At 37.2% G+C, this 16,856-nt stretch overlaps 2 non-coding genes across 2 annotated transcripts; one reads left to right on the top strand and one right to left on the bottom strand.

The window, feature by feature from the left end:
- Positions 1-344: 344 nt before the first annotated feature.
- TRNAY-GUA (transfer RNA tyrosine (anticodon GUA)) lies at positions 345-416 on the bottom strand. The gene has a single exon. It is a non-coding gene; the product is annotated as a tRNA-Tyr (tRNA).
- Positions 417-761: 345 nt separating this feature from the next.
- TRNAY-GUA (transfer RNA tyrosine (anticodon GUA)) lies at positions 762-833 on the top strand. Its single transcript has one exon. It is a non-coding gene; the product is annotated as a tRNA-Tyr (tRNA).
- Positions 834-16,856: the final 16,023 nt, after the last annotated feature.

The following is a 16,856-nucleotide window of genomic DNA, read 5'->3' as shown; positions in this document are numbered from 1 at the left end:
GTAGACACTGGTTTTGTAAGAAGTGGTCTCATGAACTTATTGAGTTCTGGTAGCATGTTACGAAAAAAAGCTTCTTTCCGAAAGAGATCAAAAACAGTCTGAAAATCTGTGATGTGGTGCAGTTTTGATCTTGCAATATCAAATAACTTGTCCCTGCATAAAAGTAGCCCCTCTTTGTCCAAGTCATCTCCATAAAATGAGTGAATTTCCTACAGTTCCTTATCACCGTCATTCAAACCACCAATTAGAAATATATTTTGATGTACCGAAGTACATATGATATTTCCATGCAGATATTCTGCGTCATCACATGATGAAAGAGAGATGGAACGGAGAAAAATTCTCTCCGGCGCCGGGATTTGAACCCGGGTTTTCAGCTCTACGTGCTGATGCTTTAACCACTAAGCCACGCCGGATACAATCCCGACGCCGTTTAGAATCGTCTCAGATTAAGAATTTTTCTCCGTTCCATCTCTCTTTCATCATGCGATGACGCAGAATATCTGCATGGAAATATCATATGTACTTCGGTACATCAAAATATATATGATATGCGTAATAAATCACTTTGTGATTTAAGACGGCGCCCATACCGTCGGATCCCGGCCAATCAGTCACTCATCTGAGTGCACCTCAACACATGTATGGACTTCGGTCCTGCGTTCATAGACATCTATGACGTAGTGCAGAGGGCGGCCACTAGAGGGAACCCAAGAGATGGAGCTTAATCTGAGACGATTCTAAACGGCGTCGGGATTGTATCCGGCGTGGCTTAGTGGTTAAAGCATCAGCACGTAGAGCTGAAAACCCGGGTTCAAATCCCGGCGCCGGAGAGAATTTTTCTCCGTTCCATCTCTCTTTCACCAATTAGAAAATTTTCAATCTTAACAAGAAAATCTGTAGTAAAAGTGTCAGTGCGATCATTCAAACAGTTCACAATATTGTCAACAACTTCGTAAAACCCTTTATGATATAAATCTTCAGGAGATTATAGTTATGGAAACTGGGAAGTCTGTATATAAATAATATTGGAGTGTTCAAAATGTAGAACACTCCCGAAATCGGCGCCTATGCGATCAACTGCACCTCCAGAAAAGAAAAATTCCGTATAAATTGAACTGTTGTCACTTCAGAAATCACCGGAATCACCTCAGCGCTAGTTTTCATCAAATGTTCCCAGTCTTAAGATTACAAAGTGTAAATTTCACTTAGGACAGTTTTTGCTCTAGAAAATTAAAGGAAACAGTACATCAAACCAGCAGCTCCGAAACAAAGCATCTGAAATTCGAAAGTGGTTAAAAATTATAATATTTCGTTCTTTTTTGTTTACCAGCATCGAAAGTACCAGATTTTTTGCAGAGATAATATTACAGGCCCCTCCGATTAGTGTATATTTTGAATATTCTGAAAAACTACATTGGAACATCAACCTCCCCCCTGAATTCTGGGCTGTAGCACAATTTCGAAATGTAGAAACTACAGACGCTGCAGAATGTTACCACAATGGTCTGCAGCAAGAATTTTATAAGACATAATATCCAAATATCTTCATGGTCATAAATGTATTAAAGTAAAAACATATACTACATATGAAGTACTTATTAAAAATGCGAGAAATAGAAATGGGAAGGACAGTAAAAAAGTGGAATGGACAAACACGTCAGAAACTATTCATCTGGAATCAGTAATTAATTAACACATGAAAGCATATATCTACTTTATATATATGATATAGTAATATAGTGTTAAAAACTGTGTAATCAAGAAATATACAATGCTTGAGGAGCGTGGGCTATCACAGATTTAAATTTTCATTACAGAGCAGAGTTATCATACGATGAAATGGAAAATATTTGTGCTGAAATAAAAATAATGAAGTGCGACTAAATGACCGATGGCCATTTTCTATTATGACACGGTGTATTTCAACCTTCCGCGTTTCTTAGCTAGTTCCTTAATCGGATCATTTTAATTCACAGAAACTTTCTCATGTACAGACACGGAAATAAAATTTGGAGCCCCCTTATTGCAGTAGTTTTGCTTGCAACACACTGCTCATGTGCAGTGAACGAGAGCCCCTCTTTATATGTTACTTATGGACAGTTGTGCGAAATTGTTGCCTACAGGAAAAGCAATTGGTTGGATCACTGGCTGAGAAGAAACTGCCTACTGAAGGATAATTATACTGGAAGGAATGGTGAACGGGAGAAGAGTTCCCGGCAGAAGAAGATGTCAGATAAGAGACGACATTAAGATGGATCATGTGAAGAGACAAAGAGGAAGGCAGAAAATAGGAAATGTTGGAGAAAGCTGGATTTGCAGTGAAAGACCAGTCCTTGGGCAGAACACTATGAATGAATGCAGTTAGACTTCCATTAAGCCTCGCTCCAAATTTTAATTCCGTTTCTGTACATATGTACAGTTTCCCTAGAAAAAAAATGAGACGATTGAATATTCCTAAGTATCAGATGTAAGACACTGCGCATGATCAGAGACCAGAGCACTGATACACAAGATAACGAATATTGAGTTACTTAAATTCAGGCTATTTGGTTTGTTACTAGCATCGTTCCGAAATTCACTTCAAAAACTGAAAAAAAAAAAAATGGTAATATGACGTAAATAATAGACAAATATATACATACGAGTAAATCGTGTAGTTAAATCGACATTGGAACTTCATGACTAGATCGACACTCCGCACAGAAAGGAAAGCTTTCGTGTCGTTTCAATAGTTCAGACGCTAACACTTTTGCGTGTTGTGTAGAAGAGTGCGAGTTCGATTCTTAGTCTACACAACGTTTTCTTTGTCTAAATAACGTTGAAATAGAGTTTTACAAAGTCCTGTGATTAAGTGTTAATGATCGCAAATAATACAAAATTACAAATTATAATATTATAAACGTTAATCTAATGAATGCATTTACACCATATATATATATATATATATATATATATATTAAAAACTAACAATTCGAATTAAATTTAAAAAAATATTCCTAAGTCACAGAAAAACTTTTCCAAAGGTTTAGAGTCCTTAGGCCTATGCCATTTGTTGAGTAATTATTATAATATTTTATTACTAGCTCTCTCATATGCGTAAGAAATGCACTCGCACAAAACAAATTTTGTTAAAAGTGTGGCTTTGGACTATGTCATTCTCACCCCATCAGTTGATTTTAACTATTTTATCAAGCCTACGCCTTTGCAATAGTGTTTAATTTAATGTGCATTCAATTTTATTCTTGTTATAATTGAATGAAAAAGCACTGTTGTAGTTATTGACTAATTAGATATATTAACACTATAAAATGCATCTGTTAAATAACGAATTGCAGTATCTTTTGCAAAATCTTTAATGTTTAAGTTCTCAATAATATTTATGTATTACTGTATATGCTATAAGGCGTTAAAACAGGAGATGTTTGGGTTTTACAGTGGAAGCGACACGCTACTGTATGAGCTACCAAGACAAGACAGTGACATTAGCAGCAGTCCAGAATTTAGACCCCACAGCAGGCATTTGCCATTCGGTACAGAGAAGCAATGATATTTTGTAACCCGAGCTATGTTGTGAAATCGTGGCCTTAAGTGGCTGTCTTCTTCGTGATCCTTCTTCTGGTTCTTGTCCTTGTTGTGGTGCTTGTAACAATTCTTGTTGTATTTGTCATGGTACTTATCGTGGTTTTGGTCCTTATCATGGTCCTTTCGTATTCCTAGTCGTGAACTATGTCGTAGTCGTTATTGTAATCCTTGTCGTGGTGCTTTCCGTTGTCCATATCGTCATCATTATAGTAGTCATTGTCGTTTTTCTCGTGATTCTTATCGTCATCTTGTTGTCTTTGTTGTAGCCCTAATCATGGTCCTTGTTGCCTTTGTCATGGTTCTAATCGTGGCCTTGGTGCTTGTCGTAATGCTTGTCATGGTCCTTGTTGTGTCCATGTCGTAATCCTGATTGTTATCCGTATCGCGATGCATGTCCTGATCCTTACTGCGGCCGTTGTTATTCTTATCTTTGTGTTAGTCCGTTTCGTGGTCCTTCGTTGTTTCTTTGTCATACTTGTCGTGGTCATTATTGTATTCCAAGCCATGGTGTCTTATTGCGATCATTGTCGTGGTGCATGTCATGGTCCATGTCATGATATTTATCGTGGTCCTTGTCCTTATCGAGGTCCTTATTGTCTTGGCCATGGTGTTTATCTTGGTCATTGTTGTCTCTGTTGTGGTTATTCTCTGCTTTGTTGGGTCCTTATCGCAGTGCTTGCTTCCATTGTAATGACCTTTTTCGAACTTGTTTTTGTCATGGTCCCTATCGTGGCCTTGGTCCTTATCGTGGTTCATGTCGTGATTCTTATAGTAGTTTCTATCTTTATCCATTTCGTGTCCTGATATTGGTCCTAGTTGTCTCTAGCATGATCCCTACCGTGATAATTGTTGGATTTGTCATATTTTTTTTATTGTGAACATTGTTATTTCTGTCGTGGTCCTAGTTGTCATTGTAATGGCCCTTATCGTTCTTTCTGTTTTTGTCATGGTTCTTATCGTAGCCCATGTTGCGATTATTATCGTGGTTATTGTCTTCGTCCATGTGGCGCTTCTTACATTAGTCCTTGTTGTCTCTGGCGTAGTCCTTATCGTGATCCTCATTCTTTTTTATGTTTTTTGTCGTTATCATTGTTGCTTTTGTCGTGATCTTTGTTGTCATTGTAATAGCCCTTATCTTACTCCTTGTCTTTTTCATGGTCTTGTCCTTATCGTAATCAGTGTCGCGGTCCTTAAAGTGGTTCATGTTATGGTCCTTATCATCCTGAACCTTGTGGTGGGTGTCGTGGACCATGTCTTGATCTTTATCGTAGTCCTATTCTTATCGTGATTCTTATAGTGGTCTGTATTCTCCTTCGCATAGTCCTTATCGCTGTCTTGGTCTTTATGAACCTTATCGTAGTGTTTGTCATGGTCTTTATCGTGATACTTATCATAGTGTTTGTCGTGACCCATGTCGTTATTCTTATCGTGGTCTTTGTCTTTGTTTTGTTGTTGTCATGGGTCTTAACATCGTCCTTGTCTTTGACGAAGTCCTTATGGTGATTATTCCGTGTCCATGTCATGGTCTTTATCGTGATCGTTGCCGTAGATCTTGCAATGATCCTTGTTGTCTATGCCACGGTCCTTAACGTGATCACTGTTGTCTTTGTCATGTTTCTTATCGTAATCCTTGTCTTTGTTGTGGTCCTTATCGTGGTAGTTGTTGTCTTTGTTATGATTCTTATCATGGTTTTGGTCCTTATCGTGGTTCATGTCGTGACTCTTATCATGAACCTTGTCCTTATCGTGGTCTAATTGATAATTATTACCGTGGCCCTTATCTATATCCATATCGCGTTTCTTATATTGGTCCTTCTTGTCTTTGACACGTCTCTTATCGTGATCTATATGTTATCTTTATTGTAGTCATTGTTGGCATTGTAATAGTCCTTATCGTCCTCCTTGCTGCTTTTTTCATGGTCTTTAATAAGTATTTGTTGTCTTTGTCATAGTCCTTATCTTGGTAAATTTCGAAGTCGTCCATGTCGTGGTATTTATCGTAATCCTTGTCGTGGTGTTTGTCGTGTTTCTTGTATATTATCATGGTCCTGATTTTGGTCCTTATCGCGGTCCTTATTGTCTTCCTAATAGTGCTTTTCGTGGTCCTGGTCCTTTTAATCCTTATGGTGGTCTATGTCGTGGCATAATCCGTGCCGTGGTATTTGTCGTGTTTCTTGTATGTAACCATGATCGTGATCTTTGTCCTTGTCGTGGTCCTTGTTGTCTTTGTCGTGGTCCTTGTTGTCTTTGTCGTGGTCCTTAATGTTCCTTGCTGTTATTTGCCATATGTCTACATTTGTCATTTCAAAATTAATGTTGTTTTTTGCACTTTAGCGCATGACTTTCGTGTTACACGGTATATTTCAATCTTTCATGAAAGGTAAACAATCAAGGACGTAAAAAGAGACCTACATCAGAAATACAAAGACAACTGATAACATTCTGCACTGGTGTGCACTTTGGAGTAGGATGAAAATAGGCCTACGCATGCACAATCAGATGTCTTCCTGGCTACGTCGATATCGAGTGAACCGAGCTATAGAATTTAACTTCCGACGACCAAGCGTCGTCTCATTCTTTTTAAGGGGAACTGTACATGAGAACCATTTCATTTAGACATCCTCCCCTGTGGTGTTTCTAAAGTACGATTTATTAGTGTGAAAATGACCTTTCAGCAGTACAAGTAGATACAGGGAGAGTTGCCATTATTGTGAACAGTTGTGTATTACTGGAAGTAAGTCAATGTTATAATGTTGCAGAGCTGCAATGTCTTTTCCTTTTTTTTTTTTGCGCCAGAGGTGTAGAATATGAAATTAAGTTGTATCAATATGTTTTCCGAGTTTAGCATTAATTACTATAAATATTTATTGTCCCCCTGTTGGAAAGATGAAATTCCTTTTTTTTTTTTTTTTTAACTTGATGTAATTTTATTGTACCTTAATAAATCTAAATTCAAGATAGTAACTGAAGGTCATTTTAAAATAAATCTGTTTATGTAAATTATTTCTCAATTTATTGGGATAAAAATTGTATTGTTACAAGCAAAAGAATGAATCATTTTATTAATAGTAATCTCACTAGAGGTTTTGATTTATATAGAGAATATCGAAACTCGAGTGGGATTTAATTGACTATTACACGATTAGAAGAAAGTATATAAAGATTAGAAGAAATAAAGTACTCTAATACAATAAAGTATTAATAGACTTATTGAAATTCTATTTCACTAGTGTTAGCTTCACGAAAACGTTTGAACGGAGCTGCCATTTTCAGTTGACTGTCTATGCCAGCCGTGGCGAAAATGCGACTCACGAGCACATTGTGGCTCGCAGTGCTTTTCTCTCGCTTCCTACCTACAACCCCCACACTCTTACTCACTGGAGTCAAACTCCGTTCTATTTGTATTTGTCTCGGACCTGCGAGTGGCGTATCGTCGCAATATCTCTCTCGAAACCATGTACCTCTATAAAAAACGAAAGTTTCAAGTAGGATGGGAGGATGCATTCTTTTGCTTACAATATGATGAAAATATTAAATGTATGATTTGTTCACAGATATTACTAGGAAAACGGTTGTATAACATAAAACGGCATTATAAGTTACTACATGTTACTGATGAAACATTAAAAGGTTAAGTGTTAATAATAATAATAATAATAATAATAATAATAATAATAATAATAATAATATCATTATCATCTCTGTACGTCGATTCTTTTACAGCAGATGTACGAATAATGCGGTTAGATTTTCAATTTAAACTCACAGATTTACAATGTGACGTTAAATGAAAGCTAGATGTAAGGACTTGACAGATATTGAACTTTTTTCAAATCTTTGGAAAAAATTAATATTTGAAGCTTCGTTCTTTCGCTTGCTCTGTTGAAGCCATGTTCGCTGTAACTTACGTTTGTGAAAAAAAAAATATTTTCAACAATGAAAATAGTAAAAATCAAATTTAGATCAAGACTGACAGATACCTTCGTGATCAACTACGATTGGCAGTAAATGACATAATTCCTGATTTTGAAACTTTGTCGCAGAGACATTCTGAAGACAGTTAATTTTAGGTTGTCCTATGTTTTCTTGTTCATTTCTTTCTTCGTTACACGTCCTAAACATTAACTTCCCCTTCGGTTGTCCGCCTCCCTCCATAGGTGCTATGCACGTTGCAGCTTACACAGTGGCTCGGCGCACCATGGCCTTTTCGCCACGGCTGGTCTATGCTGTAAACAAATGACGATCGCGAAGCATATTTTATAATACCTTCTTTTTTATCTTCTCAGATAGTACCGTAAAGAATTTTCAGTTTGAAATGTTGGCAAACAAAGAAAGAAATGCTAGGGAGGTGATAAAAACAAAATAATGTATATAAAGATTAGAAGAAATAAAGTAATAAAGTAAGTGTTAATACAATCAAATAGATATTAATTGACTTACTAAAATTCTATTTCACTAATGTTACCTTCACTAAAATGTTTGAACGGAGTCGCCATTTTCAGTCAACTATCTATGCGGGGAAACAAATTACAATCGCAAAGCATGTTTTATAGTACCGTAAAGAATTTATAGTTTGATGTGTTGGCAAACAAAGAAACAAATGCTAGGGAAGCGATAAAATTGTGCGATAAGCAGGCATGTTTGGTTGAAAGACGTCCTTTCGTACCGTTTTATTGGTCAAAAATAGTATGACGTAGTAAAAGTGTAATAATCTATAGTAATGTCACAAGAGGTCTCAGATTCCCCGATATATCCACCAGGTAATCTCAGACCTCAAGTTACATTAGGACTATTTCGTGAATAAAATAAAAATGTAAATAATATATCTCTGAAATTCGCTCATAAAATGTTAATAATTGTACACTTATGAATACTTAACCTATTCAGACATTGTGAAGTTGAAATAGATGAATGTAGATTACTGCAATAAAGAAATTGGATGTTGTTCAGTAATGCCAATTCAGAAAAAGCGAAATGCAGGTTTAACAATGTTAATTACATGTACTGCGCTTTTCTTTGTGATTATAACAAATACATTTTCATTATCTTCTGAAATAATAATTTGATTTAAACATCTTGTAATATAATTACAAATGACCTGTACATTAATTAAATGAACAATTATTGTTTTGAAGGAGTGTCATTTTCTTTAGATACAATGGACATAGAATTAGAAGATGAAGATGTAGATGTAGAAGTAGGATTTCGCACTTTATTTAGTACAATGGATTCATGCTCATCGATTTACGAGGAAACAGTTGGCGACACTGATTAAACAAAAGAACGACGTGCGATAAATTGATAGTGATAAATCGAGCTGCAAAAATTATCGTGAAGTATGACTATGATTGGTTGGAATTCAACATTTTAATACACTTCATCGGTTGAAAATGAAATGACGTCATATAAACGAAATAGTCTTAATAATTTAATGTAGGTGATTATTTCGGAAATATTTATGTCTTAAATTCTGAGGATATTTTAATGCTTTTTTGCATAAATTTGGAATACGTTTCCAATTAGTCTTAAAAAGAGTAATTCAGGGAGACAGAGGTCTCGGCATATTTATTGACACATGCCAGAATTATTAAATATGAGAAAGAAACTTCTCGCACTAACATACTGTTTATAAAGTAACCAAATGTGAAGAAATATATTCATTCTGTATAAAGACATAGGAGTGAATATTAATCTGTTTTAAGGAATTCCTATTTAATATTCGAACTATAGAAACATGACAAAAGAAATACAACGCAGCATGGAAGCTTATTAAATCTGAACTCAAAACACACAAACATAATGTACCCATGTCACGTGACTAATTTAACTCTTTATCGAGTACTGTTGATGAGATGAAGGTAGATCGAATCATATAACTTAATATAAATGTATAAAGAGAACGAATATTAATAAACTAATTTCAATGTAAGCTTATGTAGTATCAAAAATGAAAAAGGTAACTAGTCTATGAATGAGGTCTTAACAAGTATAAATAAAATGGACTCTTGACAATAGAGACACGTTTGGCTTCAATAATAATTAGGACTTTAAAGATTTTTGGTGTCTCACCTGTCAGGTAAAAATCTGAATAGTCAGCATTGTCGTACTATAGAAGCATTATTAAGAAGTATTTATTTCTCACCAATTACACACGATGTTTTTTTTTTCAAATCCTCGTAATATTATTAAATTAATTGTTAATGTTTGAGGTGAAAAATTCGCTCCGGCGCCGAGGATCGAACCCGGGTCCTTGGTTCTACGTACCAAGCGCTCTGACCACTGAGCTACGCCGAATTCAATCCACAGGACCGGATCGATTTCTCCTCCTTTAATGTTTCCCTTTATGGCCTGACTCCATGTTAGGCATATATGTTGACGTATATGTCCAGTGTCAACTGCCATTATACTAGGAGCGCACTCAGCTGAGTGACTTGTTTGGCCGGGATTCCGCAGTTAAGTGCACAGTAATCTGTACAAATATATGCACTGCTAGCTGTAAGAATATTATAGATTTATTAATTTGTCATACAGAATAATATCTGTATTATTGACAGTTAATGTTTGAGGAAAAAAATTAGCTCCGGCGTCGGGGATCGAACCCGGGTCCTTGGTTCTACGTACCAAGCACTCTGACCACTGAGCTACGCCGAATTCAATTCACAGCACCGGATCGAATTCTCCTCCAATGTTTCCCTTTATGGTCTGACTCCATGTTAGGCATATACTGGGTGTTCAGTTTAAAGTGTGTCATGGCTCGCTGTATGCCGTCATGTGGCTAGCCGATAAGCCTAGAGAATTCAATCTTCCTACACTTCCGCAGAGGTGTATAACTTATGAGGCAGAGAAGTTTCCTAGCAAGTACGGCGTTCATTCTGAAGAGTACGTACCGATACGTACGGTAACGCCAGTAGTGGCAGGAATGTGAACTGTTTGGAAATACGTACTGTCGGGACACGGGGAGAGGATTAAGACGATTACCTACGTATTTGTTGACATTAACTTCGACGGTCAACATGGACACGGAGCATTTGATTTGTGTTGTGGAATGTTACCGTACGCAACCGATGATAACAAATACCCTGCGTACGACTTGCCGGCGCAAAACACAGTTCGAAAGAGGTTATGGTAGCACACAGACCGTACAGACTGCCATCTGTTGCAGAGACGTTCAAGTTATACCGTACATGTTCTCAAGTTCAGATTGAAGAACGCCTTAAATAATAGGCAACTTCTCTGACATATAAGCTGAAACTCGCTTCAAATCGGTGACCCAACAACAGTGACGTCATGACACACTTTGAAATGAACACCTAGTATGTTGATGTATATGTCCAGTGTCAGCTGCCAGGCCATTTCTCCATTTCGTCATCATTCCATAGCATTCCTCGAAAGCCGGCTGGCACGGAGTGGGTTTTCATAGGACGAGTTGGGTTGCCTCCTTGCCTCCGAGTACGCAGCGAACCTTATGTTAAAGTGTGGGTTTGGGAATGCGCCTAACTTGAAGGTTAGCGCAATATATTTTGAAAGGTCGCAGTGCTGGGTCATAGAGTTCCTCCAGAAATTCCATTCATTCCAGTGCACTAACGCGGCGCCACAGCTAACTTCAAGCAGAGTAGCGCACACACGCCGTTTCTGTTCAGTTTGGTTATTTGGGCGAAGTTCTTTATGAATACTTTTCGTTCTTGTGTTTTGTTTAATCTTCTTCAGAGTCACAGCAGTGACCTGCAGCCTACTCCTCTTACGGACATCGTGAAATGGCGTGCAGAAAATTATTTAATTTATATACCGGTGTGTCCCTTAAGTGATAGTTGAAACATTGTAAAGATAGAGTAATGCAAGTGGTTACGTGAAAGAACTATTAACACTTAAATGGTGGAAATGCAATAGAATAGGTCAGCATACATTCAGAGCTAATTAGAGAAGACCAACAGCATTATTAAGGTTGCAGAGTGCACATCTCAGGAAAATAGATTCAGAAACTCGCTTTCTCCTCTGCACCAAATGTGAAACAGAGGGAGCATGACCAGAACACATCCTATCCTTCCAAGTGTGCAGTCAACCATATATTATACTAATCTGCAGTGTTAAAGCACAACCTTACGGATTTGGTTTTAGGACCTCGGAATAAGGAGAAGAAAAGCAGTACTGTACCACATATGATATTGAATGGGATTTCTACCACTTGGTCTAAAAAAGAATCTTATTCAGACGCTTGTAATGCCCCATTTTGATTATTGCGATTCCTTGCTAACTAATGTAAGTTCACTCTTAGCTGAGAGACTGCAACGTGTTCATAATGTGTGCATACGATTCATCTGCAATACTCGTAAATTTGACCATAGAACACCTTCCCTCCAGTTACTTTCATGAGTGCGTCTGAAGGAACGAAGAACAATACATTCACTGTCTCTTCTATTTAGAATCATGCATACTTCTACTCCGAATTATCTCTTATCGCGCTTTCAATTTCTTACAACTGAATAGTGATATTGTTGTATTTTGAATATAAATGTACTTAAGTAGTTTAATATAATAAAATATTTCTTATGAGCGTTTGGGTAGACGGAGATTATTAATTAATAAGGGTTTAATGGGATTTATGCCTAGAATGACTATATGATGATTTTTCGACACCGACATCGAGCACTTCTTTCTATCCCTCATCATAGAACGTCTTTATACTCATCTTCCTATATTTTAGAAATACCTCGCCTCTGGAATTCGTTACCTAATGCCGTCAGGGACTGCCGGACTTTATCACAATTCAAAATTAAATTGGAAAATTTTGTCGTAGTTAATGTTTTTAGGTATTGCTAGAAGTATTGATTTGTGTTTTTTTTTTCTTTTTCTTTTTTAATCTAGATTAAAATTGTAAGTTTCTTGTTTATGTTCGTTAATTAGTTAGGATACAATTAATTATGATACTTAATCACTCATTTAAAGTTTGTGTGACTGCAACCTGTGTATATTTTTTCTGTTTATTTATATTATTGTATTTGTATTCCTGGTGTTGTGGAAGAGAAGGCCTGATGGCCTTAACTAAACCAGAATAAATAAATAAATTAATTAATAATAAATAAATAATTAAGAACTTAGACCAACTCTAACAATAGGCGTGTACTGAATTTAGGTGAACAGCCATGCAGGTTTGTTGATAGTGTGAATATGTACGGAATGGACCGACGCGATGTTCGATCCCAGGTGGGAGCGAAAAATTTTTCTCTTGCTATTTTTCAGATAACCTGAGTTTCTTTGAAATAAATATTAAAGGTGGCGTGTGACAACGTTTTGCCATCACATCTCCAAACTATAACAGCTCCGGAAAAAATCGCTGTGATAGATAATAGTGATTTTGTTACAGTGTGACTTTCATATTCCGATGATTCTTGGCGATTATGGGGCTCAGTTTCCTGTCTGTAGAACTAAAAATCATTGTCTTCTACTTATCTCTGAACAAATCACGAGGAATTCCCATGTTTCTCATCACGAGCCGACAGATGTCTATGTTTATCGCTCTTCCCCAAATTCAACTATGCCGGTGTCATGTCTTTCATCAACAATAGTGATTAGCGCGGCGTGTATACTTTTCGAGTTATTGCGATGTGTAGGCACGTATATTCGTCCAAAAATGTTTACGAATGATTAAGTGAATAATTTGTGGAAGAATAATTACAGAGAGTGTATAGCTTCAATATCAAAGAGTTGCCGACGTTAAACTTTTATCTTTTGATTACAACGAAATTTAATTAGATCCCACTTATGTTGGCCTTCAAGTTAATCTTCTGACTTGCAGTTGTCACAATATATTATATGTACACTTAGCGGCAAAAGAACGAGCCGCTGACAATTTCTGCATTTAAATTTACTGTATTTTGTTTTAGAGTCTAAAATATGTAATAAAACCCAATGGCGAGTTGATTCTAGATCTTCGGGGCACTTGAAGGGTGAAATAATATTAAAATTGATAAATACAAAATCAACCGGAGCGAATACGGACAGGAAAACCACGTATTATGCCGAACCGAAATTAACAGTCACAGTAGCGTAAGTCGTTACGGCATTGGTCCATTGAAAAAGTTGATAGTAGTAGCTCAAGGTTCGAATCTCCCCCAATCTCCTCTTCTTAATTACAAATTTGCCATCATATGTGTCTCGAAAAGCTATAATTATGTGGCGATATCTCTTATAATATGCCCAAACTCTAATAAATAATAGACCTCCCTCTCTCTTTCAAGCAATACTGCTATCTGTTAATACAACGTTCTGTTTCGTCATTACGCTTAAAGATGGCACAGAAACAATAACTCATTGCCCTGGTTCGCACAGGTTATTCTGCATATGTTACTTTCCGACAGGACTTGGATTGGAGAAATGTCATTATCTCCGACTAGGTAATTGTCTCCAGTAGCATTCTGCGTATGCTACTCTCTGACAGGACTTCGATTGGAGAAATGTCATTTTCTCCGACGAGGTAATTGTCTCCAATAACAACGATAGCACTGTCCTAGTTTATTGTATGACTGGCCACCGATACGATGAACGCTTCGTGAGACGAATTAACAAGTCGGGTTGCGTGAGGGTCGCATGTTGGGGGTGGATGTCATACGATGGGGCAGGACTTCTGGAACGCATCCACGGGCGGTTTACGGCAGAAGTCTACGAACACATTTTGGCAAATGTATTGATCCCTTCCGCCCGAAAACTATATCCAGAAGGAATACTTTTCTTCCAACAGGATAATCATCCGATACACACCACCAACCGGATTCAAAGATGGTTTACGAGGAAGCGTGATGTCGACCAGTCGACTGGCCTCCAAATTCACCAGATATGAATCCGATTCAAAATTTGTGGGCTGCAGTCAAAAGGATCCTATGCTCTAATTGGGCAGAACAACCACCCGTTCGGACACCTGAGGAATTGTGGGACAGTTCTAGATGCGTGGGAGGAGATGGCCAAGAATTTAGACCTGTTCCATAATCTTGTGGACCCCATGCCGCTCAGAATGATGACAGTTGTTGACGCAGGTGGTTTGTGGACGAGATACTAGTCCTCACCACAGGCCTTTTTTGTTAATATATTAATAAATTGTTTGTTTTTGTTAATTTAATTATTTATTTGTGTTTGATATGCGTCCGGTTTTTTAGGATGTGAAACAAGTATTTTTGTTTATACAGGCCAGGTCTCGCCTATTAATAGCCCATAGGTGATGAGCAGTAACATTTTTACAAGGCAGGCATAACGAAATTTGTTAACAAATGCCATTTCACATTTCAACTAATAAATTAGTTAAAATAAAAGATTATAATTTTACCGTACCGGGAGGTGAACTCACAACCTCTGGTACGGATGTCAGACTTCTTACCACTGGGCCACACACTGCTCGTAAGGTTTACTACATTATAGACGGACGACTTTCAATGAAGGGACACCACAGCAATGCCTTGCAGTGGGTTACGTTTACACGAGTGAACCGCGCGATAGAACTTAGCATTTCTTTCGACCAAGAGTCGGCCCATTCTTTATGCCGTTAAGTGTACATCAGTCGCCAACGTATATCGGGGAAAGATGGCAATTTCGCAGAGCTGTGATTTTAGAACTGTAGTCACTTGGATCCAGTGACAAACCTATCACAGCTACAAAATCGCAAGTGTTCAAATCATATCCCATCACTAATAAAATAATAGACTTGTTCTAACGCGGCTGATACCGTATATTATACTTCATATCCCTTTATATGTAGCTTAACAGCGGTTTATCGGAAGGGGATGAGCCTTCTACTGTACAATAATAAACAATGGAGCGGAATGAGGGGGAAACACAACTTTATTATTTGCTACACGTTATCAAACACATGAATTAAACAATAAATCTTACCACTTAGTTGAGGAGAAGAGAGATAATTATTTCAATGAAAGACGGGAAGCAAGTCGTACACTTAGGAATAAAAAGAGAGGTTACTTGAAGGAAAAACTGAATGAGATAGAAACAAATAGTAAGAATAAAAACATTCGAGATTTATATAAGGGTATAAAGGAATTTAAGAACGGATATCAGCCAAGGGTAAATGTGATCAAGGATGAGAATGGTGACTTGCTTGCAGACTCTCCATCAATCCTAAACAGATGGAAAAACTATTTTGCGCAACTACTAAATGTACATAGGCCAAATAGAAATGATCGGGACGAAATTGAAATACAAACTGCTGAGCCATTTATACCCGAACCCACGCTTTCAGAAGTCGAAATTGCGATAGAAAATCTGAAAAAGTACAAGTCTCCAGGTATCGATCAAATTCCAGCAGAATTAATACAGGAGGGTGGGAGTGCATTATATAGCGAAATTTATAAACTTGTACTTGCTATTTGGGAAAAGGAAATTGTACCAGAACAATGGAAGGAGTCCATAATTGTACCTATTTTTAAAAAGGGGGACAAAACCAACTGTGGTAACTTTCGAGGAATATCACTTTTGTTGACGTCGTACAAAATTTTGTCCAATATTCTTTTGAGAAGATTAACTCCGTAAGTAGATGAAATTATTGGGGATCATCAGTGCGGTTTTCGGCGTAATAGATCGACTATTGATCAGATTTTTTGTATTCGACAGATAATGGAGAAAAAATGGGAGTATAAGGGTACAGTACATCAGTTATTCATAGATTTCAAAAAGGCTTATGACTCGGTTAAGAGGGAAGTATTATATGATATTCTTATTGAATTTGGTATTCCCAAGAAACTAGTTCGATTAATTAAAATGTGTCTCAGTGAAACATACAGCAGAGTCCGTATAGGTCAGTTTCTATCTGATGCTTTTCCAATTCACTGCGGGCTAAAGCAAGGAGATGCACTATCACCTTTACTTTTTAACTTCGCTCTAGAATATGCCATTAGGAAAGTTCAGGATAACAGGCAGGGTTTGGAATTGAACGGGTTACATCAGCTTCTTGTCTATGCGGATGACGTGAATATGTTAGGAGAAAATACACAAACGATTAGGGAAAACACGGAAATTTTACTTGAAGCAAGTAGAGCGATCGGTTTGGAAGTAAATCCCGAAAAGACAAAGTATATGATTATGTCTCGTGACCAGAATTTTGTACGAAATGGAAATATAAAAATTGGAGATTTATCCTTCGAAGAGGTGGAAAAATTCAAATATCTTGGAGCAACAGTAACAAATATAAATGACACTCGGGAGGAAATTAAACGCAGAATAAATATGGGAAATGCGTGTTATTATTCGGTTGAGAAGCTCTTATCATCCAGTCT

This window comes from Periplaneta americana, chromosome 15 (genome assembly GCF_040183065.1).
Source record: "Periplaneta americana isolate PAMFEO1 chromosome 15, P.americana_PAMFEO1_priV1, whole genome shotgun sequence".
NCBI classification, from domain to species: domain Eukaryota; kingdom Metazoa; phylum Arthropoda; class Insecta; order Blattodea; family Blattidae; genus Periplaneta; species Periplaneta americana.
This window is presented reverse-complemented; position numbering and strand designations above follow the sequence as displayed.